Source organism: Triturus cristatus, chromosome 6, assembly GCF_964204655.1.
Source record: "Triturus cristatus chromosome 6, aTriCri1.1, whole genome shotgun sequence".
Taxonomy (NCBI): Eukaryota; Metazoa; Chordata; class Amphibia; order Caudata; family Salamandridae; genus Triturus; species Triturus cristatus.
Genome location: NC_140589.1, coordinates 1,628,464,605 through 1,628,481,687, shown reverse-complemented (window position 1 = coordinate 1,628,481,687; position 17,083 = coordinate 1,628,464,605).

Below are 17,083 nucleotides of genomic sequence, written 5' to 3'. Positions count from 1 at the left end.
TAGTCCAGCAGACTGTCGAATAGACGCAGCTGCTGCCGCTGTAGCTCTTAAACAACTTGGCAATGCCCTCGCTACAGGGTCCAAAGTCGATGAAAAATACGCGCATGGGCGCGGTCTGTCTCCAAAAGGCTGTGTCAGTACTGACAATGCACAACCGTCTCTTTCATAAACATACAGGGTAAAAGGCTTACTATAGTCGGGGGTACCCAACACAGGAGCTGAACATAATGCCTCTCGTAATTCCACAAAACTTTTCTGACACTCTTCAGACGATGGGACAGGATTTGGTATATCTTTATATGTTAATGCTAGCAATGGTTTTGCCAATAAAGAAAAACTCGGGATCCAGTGCCTGCAATATGAAGTGATGCCCAGGAAAGCACGCACTTCTCTCTTTGTCTTTGGCACACTTAATTGTGCAATGGCTTGGATTCTTTCTGGGGTCAGCTTCCTTCCCTCCTTCGAGAAGAGATGACCTAAATAGGTCACCTCTTGTCGACAATATTGCAGCTTAGAGAGAGACACTTTGTGATGGAAGGTAGACAAATGACGCAACAATGATGATGTAGCTTGCTTACAAATCTCCTCAGTATCTGCGGCGATTAGTAAATCGTCAACATACTGGATAAGGGTAGCACCTTTAGGTAAAACAAGGGCATCAAGCTGTGCTTTAAAAGCCTAACTGTATATTGATGGGCTTTCACAGTAGCCCTGTGGAGCACGTTTAAAACAGAAGCTTCGACCTCCTAAACAAAAGCCAAAAATATCTCTGCTCTCCTCTGCAATCGGGATACTAAAGAAAGCATTCTTCAGATCAATTACTGAGAACCAAGCAGCGGAAGCTGGGATCATAGTCAACAAGGCGGTTATATCAGGGACCACTGGAAACTGTGGCACAACAACCTTATTGACCTCTCTAAGATCACAAATCTGTAAACAGGTGGCTGCGAAGGGTCAGTACGTTTCAAAACAGGCAGAACTGGACTATTGCAAACGTTGCCTCTTGTCTCTTCAATGACATCCTTCTCAATTAAATCATAGATAATTGCTAACAACGCTTTTTCACCTTCCTTAGAGATCTTGTACTGGGGAATGCGGGGCAATTTAACATTGGCTTTTAAAGTGACAACGTAAGGCGGTATTTCCAAAAGGCCCACATCGTTAAGGCCAGTGGCCCAAAGGGCATCAGGAAGAGACGTCAATTCGGCTGGCAATTCATTCTTTGACAAATACATGGGAGAAATTACTTCCTTACCCAGCGTAAGTTGTACTCCTGAGGGAGAACAATATAATGTCGCATGTAATCTCTTCAACAGGTCCAATCCTAACAAGTTTTCATTACATCCTGTCGTTAGGATGAGGGAGGCTTTCAGCTCACAAGGTCCAACAGAAAGGGCCATAGGACTTGAGATCGGGTTCCTAACCGAGGCGCCAGAAAAACCTACGGAAACATTCATTTCGCCAGACAAAGGCGCGCCAGAGAGTTTGGAGCGCATAATAGAACTCTTTGCAGCACCAGTGTCCAGCAGAAAGGGCTCTGTTATACCTGCTGTAGTCACCTTAACATACGGTCCGCTCTGGTCCACTGGCACTGAAACAACTCCCTCTCTCTGTCTACAGCTGTCCTAGTAATCATCCCCTTCCGTATTATAATCTTCTGCATAGTAGTCATTATTATAGTACTGCGCTGTCCTGCCGGTCGCATTGGCTTGCTGATCAAAACTATTCATCGTATTTTGAGGCGGAAGAGGACGCGCGTTCTGGGGAACATTTCCACGCCCTCTACCTCTTGGGGCTTGCTGGCCACCTCTACCTCTTGTGCCATAAGCATTATTCGTGCGTTGTAACAATCTGTGACAATTATTTTTAAAGTGACCCTCCTCCTTTCAATACGAACATTGATTGGGACCGATAGGGACACGTGGTTGATAATACCCATACATTTGCTGATTATTCTGAAACTGTTGGGGTTGCTGATAGATACCCTGTGTTTGCCTATAATTATTCTGACCTGCACGTGGCGGATAAGCCTGCTGTAAAAGAACCTTCGTTTTCAACTCGTTCGTTTTCTTATCTGTTCTATCCTTCTCATCTTTATCCCTATTTTCATAATACTGTGCAGTAGCCAGTATTTGTGCTGAAGAGGAAACTGCCCAAGAACTCTCAGAATCTTTTAATTTCTTACACAACTCTGGAAGCAAATTATGCACAAATTTATCGACAAATAACCGTTGGCCACCTTCTGTACTCATGTCCTGACCACTGTGGTCGACAAATGTTTCTTCAAACCTAGTGAAGAAATCGGACACTGTTTCATCTTTCTTCTGTTTGCACGCGGATAATTTATCCCAATTTACACGTATTGCGGGCATTAAAGTTTTCATATAATTAATTATTCTACCAGGGAGTTCTGCTACCACGGGATCAGGCTTGGCACCACTGACCTGTCCATTGTCCACATTAATGATATTAGCCCATGTGTCACCTAATTCTGCAGCATGATCTGCATTACGAATCAATCCCCACAAAGGCTGTGGAACAACATTTCCGAACAACATATCTATGTCTGCCAGGTTCATGACACATGATTCTGCAGTCTGTGATAACTCCTTATAATATCCTGCAGGGTTCTTACGGGGGTCAGGCAATGTCTGTTTAAGGGCTAAAACTTCAGATCGTTTCCAGGGAACATGTACCCAAACACGCTGAAAATGTGCCAGAACAGGTGGATTAGCATTCGCATCACCAGGTCTCCAAACTGGAGGAACCTCACGCATCGGATATTGTCGCGCTTTTACTTGTTTCCCTTCAGGGAATTCCTGTCCAAACAACGATTGCTGACAATCCCCATTCCTGAAAGACAGCAGTGTCGCAACTGCTTTCTCAACATCAGAACCCACAATCGTACCTTTTCCAAATTCAAATCGCACTTGACACAACTCTTGCGGACTGGAGTCTACATCATTATCTTCCAATTCCTCACATAGAATTTCACACATTTTCTCAAAAACGTACCGCTGTTGTGGCGCTTCCCACTGATGAAAAACATTAACAACAGACTCTACATCATATCTAGAAGGATAGAAGGATAAACAATCCATCTACGTGCCATGCGGTCCAGTTCATCTTTCTCCCTAGAACCAGGTATTTGACTACGTAACTGCTTACGCTGGGGACCAGGGGTCGTAGTAGACGACCCAAAGAGGGGTGATATAAGGCTAGTGACTGCACTAGCTATTCGCTGTCGTGCAGAAGGAGAAGTCGAGGCAAGAACCGGGGGAAAAACAGAGGGAAGGAAAACGGGTGCAGATACAGATACAGGGGTAGCAGTAGGTAGGGCACCAAGAGAGGCAGCTGATGTGCTTGGAAAAGTCGCAAGGGGTGCAGAAGTGGTAGGTAGCAAAATCGGCGGCCCTTGGGAAGGCTGTGCTAACGGGACAGGAGCTGGCTGGGGAGGAGCTGGCGGCTGCGGGAAAGCTTGCTGCACATTAGCTGGAGGCTGCACATTGACGGGCTGAGGAGGCACTGTAGCATTTTGCGCATAAGGGGGGTGGCGAACTTAGCAAATGGGACATTAGGGAATCTTTCTCTTTCTCTTTTGACTCATCTTGTTGAAGGGGTGGCAACACTGGGTAACATTTATCAATGACTAGTTTGCGTTGCCTATGCAACTGCTCATCCATTCGGTCCTCTTCATTATCCTTAAACTGCAAAGCTGCTTGCATGATCGACATACCTCTCTCTCTTTTATGTTTCTTTGCTAATTTAATTTCTTTTTGTTTGGCTTCCTTTCGCCATAGGCGGAAGGAATCAAACATTGCCGGCCGGGCTTTCTTCTTGAACAATTTAACTTCTAAATTATCTAGGATCTCTGTGTCGAAACTTCCATTTTGGGGCCATTTTAAAACACCATCCTTTCTGGTGTATCGGACCCATACTTCATTATACGTAATGGGGCCCACGCCATGTTTCACATAAAGCTCATAAGTTGGAGTTCCAATTGGAGGAACCGGACACGAATCCTCCAATCGGGAGTCCCTTTTACAACCAAAACAAAACAAATTTCCAAATATACTAGAACCAGGCATCTTTGCTCACTAGTCTAGTTTCAGACTTCAAAGGATTATCGAATACGATAGTCTCGTGAATACACGAGTCCTCTGGCTTTGGCACTTGCAAGACCCAAATCAAAGCGATCCCGAAGGATACCAAAACCCCGAAGGACACCAAACAAATTGGGAGACGCCCCACTTATACTTAACTGAGGTATCGATGACTTCACCAGAAGACTCTCTCAATTGTTTCGCTCTACCAAATCGTCAAGGGTCCAAAACAGGGCGATTAATCAGGGCAGCAGTCCTTAGTAGCCGTCGGGACGCGGAGAACCTCGCAGAAAAGACTTTTGGACCACGTCGACATGCAGGGGTCGATGAAGTGGCGGCCTTCCTCCAGAATTTCCACACGAAGCTCCTCACGAACCTCTGGCTTGGACCGGTACCACTAAAATCGCCCCGAGTTGGGCGCCAACTGAAGTACCGGGTTTTTAGAACCCAGCGGTGCAGGGGAACACACCCTAAGACTTCGGATTCTTCCTGTTTCAGACCCACAGAAACACAGAGTCTTCTAGGTGAATTCAAAGAACGTCTTTATTGGCTGCAGACCAATCACAGATATCCGAGAAGTACAACACAATGTATGTTCTCAGGAGACTGCTCCCGAACCAAAAACCAGTCTTTGCTTATATACACAAAATTACGCTTTGGGGGTAACACCGCCCCTGTTTTACAAGTGGTCATTCACATATTTTAGTTTCAAAGGACCAGCAGAGTCATAATGACAATCCCACATTTCAGTTCATTAAGCATGCAGTTATTGTACCCAGCAAGGCTCAGAACCCTCATCAGATAACAGCAGACCCCAATAAAACGGGCACGTCCTGCTCGTAAAACAAGCCATAAAGTAGGAAACAGAGTCAGGTGTGAAAACAGCTTAGTCAGGGATCGTGTGCGAACAGGGGCTTTATGATGGGTCGAGCCCTGATGCTAATCACATTAGGCCGCGAGAAAGGAACCGGCCGGACAGGATTGACCTCGGGCAGCGGAGTCGGCTTGCACAGGTCAGAGAGAAGTCACAGAAGGTGTACGTGTCCTTTAAGCCTAGGCATGGCCTTAGTGCGCAGCCTATGTGAGGGCAACCACAAAAATGGCTACTACTGTAAAATGGAACCCATGGATAGTATCGTATACACGGTGAATTCATCAGTGGAACATGATGAAAACACTCATACATACCGCGTTGCTCATTTGCGGTTCGCTGATACCAAACTTGGCATGGTGGGACCATGCCACCTACACGGTTCCGATTTTTACAGTACCACACCAGAAAATAGAAACACTTACTACAAAATGGGAGAGGTTAAGGGAGGAGTAAGGAAAGATTTAGGAATGAAAGCATACCCACCCCCAAAATCCCATTGCTATTCACAAACTGCACATCCATAGTTACTACAACCAAAAAGCACACAAAACAGTTGTAAATGTACTCCAGCTAACACGTGGAGTCAGTCCAGCATAATAAATGCATGGTCTACCACTTGTGGTGCAACTCCTTTTAATAGCAAATAATGAAGATAGGGACTTAAAATAGAACTCTATGAGAAATGTTTCAAGAAATTCACTTGACTTTTAAAAAATATAGATAAATGTAATGTAATGTTTATGAAATAATAAATACAAATTATTTAATTGAAAATGTTTGAATAACTTTTTTCACTCAAAAAATAAATATCGCTTAATTTCATTTTAAAACACACATTAATTGAAATTAATTTTATACATAATTTTGGTAACCCTTAATAGATAATAAATAAATATGAACATTTACTATGACCTATGAATAAAATGGTAAATATTTTTTTTTATTTAATGTTTTATATTTCTATTAATTATATATGCAATGCCAAATTAAGTTAAAAGTGCTTTAGCATTTTTATATGGTTCTGCATTTAATATGATTATTTGAAAAAAATTACATTAAGAACTATCATGCAAGTGTGCAAAGCAAACTTGGGCGCATATCTACAACATACTGCGATAAACATCGCAATGCGCGCTTAGTGCGAATTTGTTTAACGCCGGGTATCGCCGGATGTAATCGCCGAGATTATGCGTTATTATCAACACATATCCCAACAGCGATAAAAAATCCGGCAATAGCGTGCACATGTGCAATTATCGCTGGAAATCCAGCGATAAAAGCACAGCGCTATGGCAATCCTTATTGATAGGGCAGGGTGTGCTTAGCCAAAGTATCCACTTCCCATAGGACACAATGGCTAGGTAAGATTAAAAGCAGGCATAATGAAGCCTGCGATAAGCGCGGTTAAGCGCTACTTTTATTATCGCTACGCAGGTTAGCGAGCAGATTGCTGATAGGAGAAATGTCTGTTAGCGACATTTTCAACGTTATTTTGGTGAGGAACGCCCACTTTGCATATCATTAGAGATGCAAAGCTGGGCGTTAAGGGAAAGGGCGCAGAGGCATGGAAACACGCGCTAGCATGTCCATGCTGATAGTGCGATACAATTATCGCCGCTTTTCGCCTGAAAATGGACGCTAAAGCGGCGATAATTGTATCGCGGCCCCTTGCTGATATGCCCCAAATAAAGGATTATTTAGAGCTTCTTGGGTGGTCTGCCAACATGCTAGATCAACAGAGGCCATTGTATTCCTCCAGGCGCCTACCTGCTTTGTGGGGAGCGCTAGGGTGCAAGTGCATCTGCTGTTGCAATGAACGCATTTTGCTCACACTTGAAAGTCGAACAGGCTGCCATGTTTTTTTGCCCCTTCTGCATTGTCTTTTACTTGTAAGAAACCTCTTCTCTGATGATTGGATGCTGAACAGCTAAACACAAATGTCCCTGAGGTACAGGAAGTTCTGTCTCTGTGCCTCGTGGAAATGTTTGCATTTTCCTTCCCGGGACAGGCATGCTATGCATGTCGGTTACGGGAGGAGACATCGGTGATGATACCCTTGCCCTAAATAGTGACCCACTGGTTCTTAGGTTGGTGGACTGCCAGGCCATGTATTTTCACTTATGAAGCCGGCTGAGGCTCCACTGCTGGAAACCCTGCATGGAAATAGGGCTGAAGACTTGGAAGGTTGGCAGATGAGGCGCCTGCCATATGTTGGGAACTGCCCACATCTGCCAATCTGTAAATGACAGATTTACATAAGTGGTGCATAATAAAGCACAATCACTAAAAGAAGCTTGTTATAGCAGTTCTGAGCTTGCACGAGGAAGACTTCTTTCTAAACGTTCTATTGGACTCCATGCAGTAGAGACATTACTACCATTCCGCTTGTTAAACTTTGGGGCAAAGTGGTGAGCTTTCTGAGCTCGCTCATTCTTTAATATATTGGCATTGATTACATACGGAATATTGCTGGTCTGTTTTTATAATTCATCTGTGTTTCATAATATTTCCTTATACATGGCACACATTCCTATAACTGAGCTTTGGAAAAGTTGCTCTGTGCTTTTAATGCATCGAACGAACGAATCACAGTTATTGGAAAAATGTGGAATGTGTTTGAATAAACTGGAATGAATGACTGACTAAATAAGTCAAAATTCGGCCTTCATCATAAAGTTGCTTATGAAATTTTTATAGGTTATTAAAGCATAGATGGTGGTTACACCATGTACCACTCAATAATTTGATTATTAGCACAGTCATGGGACCCTGACAGAATCATTAAAGACCCGAAGAAACATTAAAATATTAATTTACAAAAAGGGAATGTCCTTTGTTTATCATATGGCTTTTGTTGCCACATCAGCAGCTATGTGGTGTTCCCCCTCCCTTTGGCTCTTTCTAATTTCGGTTTAAGCAGTATGGGAAGTCAGCCAGAACTCACATCGAGGCCGTGTCCTTTCATCACATAGCCTGCTAGGAGAATGTCCTGCAGAGATTTGTTCTAATTTTGTGCAGGCAATTTAAACCTAAATATGAAAATATGTTTATGAATCAGATCCATATTGATATAGCATTATTATAATTCTAGCCTAGTGATCTGCATTGATATCAGGAATACCAGGCTAGTGGCTTGAATTAACCTCAGAGGTCCATAGATACTTTGCATTCATTTTATTGGTACTTCCCCCGTTTGTAAAATCCACACCTTGGTGAATATGTTGTATTTAATATATTCTCTATATTTTCAGAAATTGTTTTTGGTAAACCTCTTCACCCAGTTGCTTCTTTGGCTCAGGATACTTTAGCCTTTGTCTTGAGGCATAGTCAATCACATCTTGGATCAGCCAACAATTTTATTTTATTCTCACCGTATTTTTATTGGCTGAATGAGAATTTTCTTTTGCCCCCATTAAAAATGCATAAAGGACTATTTTACATTCGAAATGTCCACTTGAAGTACACTTAATCATTACTCATGGGCCAATTACGATGCGGCCCGTTACGGCTCTGACCATCAGTCGGAGCCATCAGGGCCACATCGTAATCGGCCCTGCGGTTTACTTTCCGACCGTTCAATTATGATCTAGGCAGTTGGATAGTAAACCGGCTGGTCATTCCGGCTGGCTTCTGATGCCGTCGGCTAGTTGGAAGCCGGCCAGTAATCTCAAGGGTGGGCCGTTCCGCTCTTGAGATTGCGATGCATGGTTTCCAGCCTGATTTCTATGCCTGCCTGTCCGGCATGGAAACCTTGTTGGAAAGCGTGCTTGAGGGCCCCTAGCAGGGCCCCCTTGTGCTTGCAGCCTCCGGTTGGGGGCCGAGGGTGCACCTATGGTGTCCCCCATTGATCCCTGCACCCCGTGGCAGGCACCTTGTGGTGCCTGCCACGGGGTGCAGGTATGAACTGCACCTTCCTTTTCTCAAGGGGAGTTTGTGTTACGACCAGTTTACGGATGCACCACGACCGCACATTGAGAAAAGAGAGCATGAGATCGAACAGTGTTTGGTCACATTGTAATGACCTGGTTGGGACCCCCGACCGGAGGTCCGTCGGTCTCAGGATCGAGACTGTGTCGGGCAGACTTAGTAATCAGGCCCTTAATGTTTTTTGTCATATATGCACTGTATACAGAAATATCTGTAATACAAAGGTAATTGGAGTGCAAGATTTTAAGTAAACACAATAATTATTGTTTTATTCTAAACTTTCCAGAAGTTAGGCTTGTTTTGGACTTATTTTGAATGGAAGTTGTGCTTAGTCAGTCTCCATTCAGGGGGCCAAGCGGGGTAAGCAGCTCATTAAAGTGACTGCCTTTGACTCATCATTTAGAGCCTACACTCTACAAGCAATCTCAAAGCTCACAAACCATTCCAAAATATAAGTATTACTAATTATTTAATTGATAACAAATTCTGTAAATTGTGCAATTAATTACATTTGTTTATTAATATTTTGGTGTGGGTTGTGGTTTTTGTTGGGGTAAAGGGTGTGAACGAAATTAATCATAATAATTATTAATAACGGCTAATTATTAATAATTATTTGATTGATAATTAATTATGCAAATTGTGTAATTAAGAAATTGTCTACATATATATTAGGTGCGCGTTGTTGGGTTTGTAGGGCTAAAGGTAGGGAAGTTAATTAAATATAATTATTTTATTATTACTTAATTACTATCAATTGTTTAATTGATAATTATGTAAGATTTGTAATTAATATAATTTTAAGATATATTTTAGGTTTATGTTGTTTACTTTGTAGAGTTATATCATAAGAAGTTATTTAAGTAATAATTAACATAAAATATGTATTTATTGTTTTAAAAATGTGTTAGTATGTTATATGTTAATTGTGTTATGCTTTTTAATTGTAAATATCATTATATTTGTTGGTGTTATAATTGTGAGAATATAGTGTGGTATTTTAATTATATTATTAATATTTGTTTTAATTTAAAACATTTATTAAACATTGAAACCCTTTGCATATATATTTTAGATTTAAATATTTATATTTGTTGTTCTTTAATGTAGTAGTTAAAATATGTTATTTGTTTGAAGTGATCTACTCCCTCTCTACTGTTGCACAGACTGGAGTGGGAATAGTACCTTTTACCCCTCTGCTATACAATGCTTCCTCTACTGTTGCACAGACTGGAGTGGGAATCATACAGTTTACCCCTCCTGAGTTAAACCTTTTCCCTACTGTTGCATAGACTGGAGTGGGGACAATTAATGTTACCCCTCCTGACTCCAACCCTTCTCCTACTGTTGCACAGACAGGAGTGGGAATGGTAAATTTTACCCCTCCTGAGTCCAACCCTTTCCTTCCTGTTGCACAGAGTGGAGTGGGAATAGTACATTTTACCCCTCCTGAGTCCAACTCATTCCCCTACTGTTCCACAGACTGGAGTGGGAATAGCACATGTTTCTCCTCCTGAGCCCAACCCTTTACCTACTGGTCCACAGACTGGAGTGGGAATAGTAAATGTTACCCCTGCTGAGTCAAACTCCTTCCTTACTGTTGCATAGACTGGAGTGGGAATAGTACCCTTTACTCCTCATGAGCCCAACCCTTTACCTACTGTTCCACAGACTGGAGTGGGAATAGTACATTTTACCCATCCGCAATCCAACATTTTCCCTACTGTTGCACTGACTGGAGTGGGAATAGTAATTGTTACCACTCCTGAGTTCAAACCTTTTCCTACTGTTGCCCCGACTGGAGTTGGAATAGAATGTTTTAAACCTCTACAATCCAACAGTTTCTCTACTGTTGCACAGACTGGAGTTGGTATAGTAAATTTTACCCCTACTGAGTTCAATGCTTTCCCTGCTGTTGCATAGACTGGAGTGGGAATAGTAAACGTTACCCCTCTGCAATCCAGCACTTTCCCTACTGTTGTAGTGATTGGAGTGGGAATAGTAATTTGGATCACTCAAGAGTCCAACGCTTTCCATACTGTTGCACCTACTGGATTGGGAATAGTACATTTTACCCCTCCGCAATCCAACACTTACCCTATTGCTGTACAGACTGGAGTGGGAATAGAAAATTCCACCCCTCCTGCGTCCAACGCTTTCCCTACTGTTGCACTGGCTGGAGTGGAAATAGTAAATTTTTCCCCTCCACAATCCAACACTCTCCCTACTGTTGCAGTGACTGGAGTGGGAATAGTAATTTGTACCCCTCCTGAGTCCAACGCTTTCCCTACTGTTGCACAGACTAGAAAGGTAATAGTGCATTTTAGGAAGGGAAGCTAAACTCCCCTTCCTAACCTGCCACCCTTGCCAGCTCCACCAGCCCTTCTCTGGTCTCTAGACTTCTGGGCCCTTCCTGATCCTCATTTTTATCTGGCGGAGTCCGAAATGTATGTCCGAATCCCGGTGGAGCTGCTCAGACAGCTATAGGGGAGACAGGCTCTGGCACCCCGCTATGGCCGTCACCTACCCAGCCGGACCTCGGACTTAAGTCTTGTCTCTTTCTCTGCTGCTGACCCCCCCCCCCCCGTGAACTCCCTGCTCTCCCTGGCCTTTTTCTTTTTTTCTATTTTTGTGGATCTTCTTTTTCATGGTTGCTAATAACTCCTGCATTGAATTTGTAACCTTTCTGTAATTAATGTGATTATTTTTGTAACTTGTAACACGCTGTTTCCTTATGTAAAGCTCTCTGATACCTCCGGGTCTAGCCAGCGCTATATAAAACTCAAATAAATAAATAAATACATTTTACCCCTCCTTAGTCCAACGATTTCCCTACTGTTGCAGATATTAGAGTGGGAATAGGATATGTGCTATTCCTATAATTAAAAGTTTGTGTGGATATTGTTTACATTTTTATTATTATAATGTTTCTGTGCATTTAACATTCTATTATTTTTATTTATTGATGTTTATAATATGTAATATGTTTTTAGCAAAATGTAATTTTTTATTTTGTTTACTTTTTATGTGGAATTCAATTAGTATTTTTAAAATATTGTTTTTCCAGTTTATTTGTTACAGTTTGTAATTTATTGTGGATATTTTGTCAGTGAACCCCCTGAACCCATCCCATTTTCTTCCTTCTTGCTGCCAGTTTCTTTAACTGGTTCTTAATAAAACTCACACAGACCTCTGCATCCTTGCTTATCGGAACCCTTCACTCTCTATCAAAAGGCCCATCTCTCAACAGACCTAAGGCTATATCTTATCAAGGTTTACCACCAAACCCTTTCATCTTCCATAGTATTGTACAGATGCTATTGTGTACAAGGTGAGCAAAAAAAGATGGATTTAGGCCCAGATCTCTGTGCTGGGGTGAATGTATGACATTGTTCTGCATTCTGTCCATCAACTGTTGTTTTTGCATTTGTCACCCCGAGTGGGAAGGGTATGCCCAGACGTGGGTCCCTTGCTCTCCATGCCACTGGAATCAAGCTATCCTGGCTGAAGAGGGGTGAAACCCCGAAACCGGTCCTAGGATGCTTGTTTCCAGTCCAGGGAGGATCTGGCTTGGCAGTTCGGGCTGGACTGTTCCCATGAGGCACAGGGTCAAGATTGATTTGCATGTAGCTGGGTTCAAACTGGAATGGCATGGTGAGCAAAAAAACGATGGATTTAGGCCCAGATCTCTGTACTGGGGTGAATGTATGACATTGTTCTGCATTCTGTCCATCAATTGTTGTTTTTGCATTTGTCACCCGGAGTGGGAAGGGTATGCCCAGACGTGGGTCGCTTGCTCTCCATGCCACTGGAATCAGCTATCCTGGCTGAAGAGGGGTGAAACCCCGAAATCGGTCCTAGGATGCTTGTTTCCAGTCCAGGGAGGACCTGGCTTGGCAGATCGGGCTGAACTGTTCCCATGAGGCACAGGGTCAAGACTGATTTGCATATGGCTGGGTTCAAACTGGAACAGCATGGTGAGCAAAAAAACGATGGATTTAGGCCCAGATCTCTGTACTGGGGTGAATGTATGACATTGTTCTGCATTCTGTCCATCAACTGTTGTTTTTGCATTGTGTACATGCTAGGCTTGTTACTTTGTTGCTGAAAGTTGGAATTGACTTTTGCAGGATCTCACACCACTTGACATCAATTTTCAAATCTGGGTAAGGGGTCAAGAAGCAAACCTGCACTACTGGGCCTCAACAGAGGACGTTTCAATCATTTGCTTCTCATGTTCTGGACTCAGTCCTAGTACGGCACTGCAAACTGGCCAAGTACAACATGTTCCTCACTTGGCTCCCAGTGGCAGCGATGGCAAGCAGTCACAGGCTTCTACGGGAAGTAGTTTGGGGTTGTTCAAGCTAAGAGTTTATCAATCAAACGAAAACTCAATACCAGAATGTCTAACGCAGTGCATGTCTTTACAGGAAAGAAATATGCACTAGAATGCAACACTACACACTAATTATCAACATAGAGCAATTTAGTTTCCCTAGGTGCTTTCAGTTAACATGAAGTGGAAAAGATACTGGCTGTTTTAAATGATGTCCAGGCATTAGAGGAGATTTATATGTGTCCAGTCTTTTATGCATATCCACTGATGCCAATTACAAGTGATAGTACAATGCTGTAGCCAGCCATTCACTCACTCCACCATCAATGCTTTCACCTATTTACTTCCCCATCATTTTTCCCACAAGGCCCTTATATACTTCATTGCACACCCCAATCAACCAAACAATCAATCCACAGGTTCAGTCACTTGTTCATCCAAGCACTCACTCATCTAGCTATTCCTCTTCACTCACCATAGAAAAATAGAGCCTACTGGTTATAGCAATGTGTGTTTAAACTATAAAGGTATACTGTGAACATGTGCTTTTATTAGAGAGGAATCACAGTTAAGGAATGAAGGAAGGTAAGATCACTTAGGGCCTGATTTAGAATTTGACTAGTTAACTCTGCCATGAGTTGGCAGATCTCCAATCCGCCAGGCTTGAGATCCCCTCCTCAACCTCATTTAGAGTTGGGAAATGATTGGGCTTTTGCCAAAGCTTTGACCTGGTGACCTGTCTCCTGTAGGGCTTCCAGGTCAAAATGGTAGGGTTACCACCCCATATTTTATCAGGAAAACAGACAATATGTGGTATCACTTCAAATTGGTACCTTTGCATTTTATGTCAATTAAGGAAACTAATTATATGAGATTAAAAATTGTCACTATTTATTCAACTCATTCCCTCTATTTTAGACTTATATATTACACGAACAATCCATGCCTTGTGTAGAATAGAAAGTATTCTGTTTCTGTTCTGAAGCTCTGTGTTTTGCTATTAAACACTTCAAAATAAATAAATGCAGATTTTACCTGCTACTCATGCTCCATGAATTAGAGACAAGCGTTAACCTTTGATTTAAAAAAGAAAGAAATACCTATCTAATGGCTGAATTTGCACAGTGAAAAACCACAACATCTGAGAACAATTGTTGTTTGACTAAATGTACAATGCAAACATTTTATTTCATAGAACCTCATTTTTCTTCATTATTACATATGAGAGAAAGTTCAAATATGTGTGTGAGTTCAGGATATGCAAAACCTTTTGTGTTTGAATTTGTAGTTTGTAATGGTGCTCCATCTATAATAAGAATCTAAACGTCATTTAGAGTACCCGTGACAACTGATTTGCCTCATATTCACTAATAGCATTATCTTCACAACGTGGAGTCATGAACATTTCTAAGTTAATGTTTAAAAGGTCTAACTGTTAATATTACTTCTCAATGCAGTGATATGCTTTGGTATATTTAGGTGAAATGTATCCCCTTTTTTGAATTGTGAAGAGACTAAAACTGATTTTTAATTAATGTTGCATGGCTTAATAGACTTAATTTCATGCCCCGGCTTTTGCACAGACTCGTAGAGCCAAGCCATATCCACGGCTCAGCTCTGGTTCATCTCCCTATTAAGTTGTTGGATCCTCCACCTCTACTCCTGAGGAACGAAAATAATGCATTTGTTTTTATTTTCTTTTTCCACACAATTTTCATTGCCATCAGTATTATCCCATAAAAAGGATATTTTAACTGGTGTTTTCTAAAACCACAGTAATCTATGTACTCCTCATAGATGCACTATCTACGATTTTTCACAGACATTGATCAGCCATACCCTCTCAACTTACTTTACTAGTATGAGCCTAGGGGCTTTCCATGAAAAGCCAGCCCAAGCCAGCTCAAGGTTTATAAAAATCATATCTTCCTGTCTCTGTTTCGCCCTATGTCCTCTCTGGCCTTCCTATGTCTCTGTTTACCCATGTCTCTTTGTATTTGTGTCTTCTGTGTCTGCCTATGTTTGTGTCTCGCTGTGTTTATATATTCCTATTTCTGTGTCTTCTTGCCTTCCTACCTTCTAATGTCAATGAATCCCTATGTTTCTTTAATGGGGTGTCCCTATGCCTGTGCATCTGTATCCAAGAATCTATCAATATCTACCAGCATATCTTCTGTTTATGAATGTTATATTGTGGGTTCCGTTTCTCCTTTTATCAGTCTCCATCCCTCCACGTTGCACTGCCCAGGCCTCTCTGCCCTGGAACCTCCCTTTTCCAATGTCTCCATTCTCCAATGACCTTGTGTTTTACATAAGGTGTAGATACCCTGTCTATTTTATTCTATCCCGAAATTACCCAGTTCCTTATTCTGCTTCCTGGTATGTCTATCTGTTCTAGGTTATCCTTGACACAGTGTTGACATATACCCTGATATCTACATCATGTTGTAGATTGGTTATGGTTATAGAGCCCATGTCTCATTACCTCTAAGTTTCCCTGACCATAGTATTCATGGACTAATGTCCTCCTCGTTTTTTATCTACCTGTCATGGTGTCTGTTTTTCCTTGTCACCATGTTCATCTTTTGATCAGGAGCACTGTCTTCCAATGTAGCAGTGTTACTCTTTTGCAGCCCAAGGCTTCGTGCCACAGTATCCTTTCACTTCTTCCCTGTTCTTTGTGTCTTTCCATCAAGGTGTCTAGTATTGCTGTCCTCAAGCTCATGCTTTTAGTTATGTTGTGCACTTTTTAAAGTATAACAAATGCATGGCCAGTTTAGTTGTTTTTTGGGCTTAATCCTTTTCTAATGTCTCACTACACTAGCAGCTTGAGTGATTCTAATTCCATTCCACAGCATCATCAGTTAACTCTGAAGTCATACCGGACTCGGTTTCTGTTAATTAAATGGAACCATTTGAGATGTTCTGCAAACCTACAGAGCATGAAGATATAGGAGTTGGTGACAGATTCAGATCTGTGGCAGTTTACACCCAATTCTCCAAGGGGACCTCATCAGAAGAGTGCCCCACTTCAAAATCTTAGATACTATGCAAGCAAATTTATTATAGGGAGATTGTAAACAGACTGAAAGTTACACAAACACAGGGCCCGATTCACAAAGACAAAAGTCTAACTTTACAACTTTTGATAGACACAGAGGTCATTTACAAGTCATATCTTTGCGTCCGCAGACGGGCCGGAATCTCCGGCTCAGGCCACTCTCTCCGGCTCGGGCTGAATTAAGTGTAATCAATGGGCTGGAACGCAATTTAGAAAAAAAGAAACATTAGCAACGTGAGACAAATTGTAGAGAAGGTCATGAAAATCAGTTTGGGCAAGGAAAGGCGTGTGGCAAGACACTGCATCACATCCCAGAAATGTTTGCTCCTTTGCATCATGGCACATGCAGTCCACAATCTGCACTCCCGTCAGTGTTGACTGTAGTGTTACACCAACCTTGAAGAGAACAGTAATGTGTATTTAGAGATAGAAACAGAAACATGTTAACATCTCCGGAATTCTTGGATTATTTGTTGGCTAGTTTGATAGCTTTTACTAGCACTTACAACGTGCCACATTCTGCTATTGACTGTTTTAAGACACTCACGATTACAGCAGTGAGCACAACACACGTGAAGGCATTGACTGAAAACAGCTCAATTAAAAGTTTATGGTGAGCGAGCATTTCATTGAGTGACCTTTGAAAAGCATGAAACAAAATGGTAGCTCATAAATCACCAAACAAATTGCAGCACACCTATCCTTCAAGTAACCTTTCACCGAAAACAGGACCATGAAAATCACCTTACACAATATATATATTACACTCACTGGACCATGAT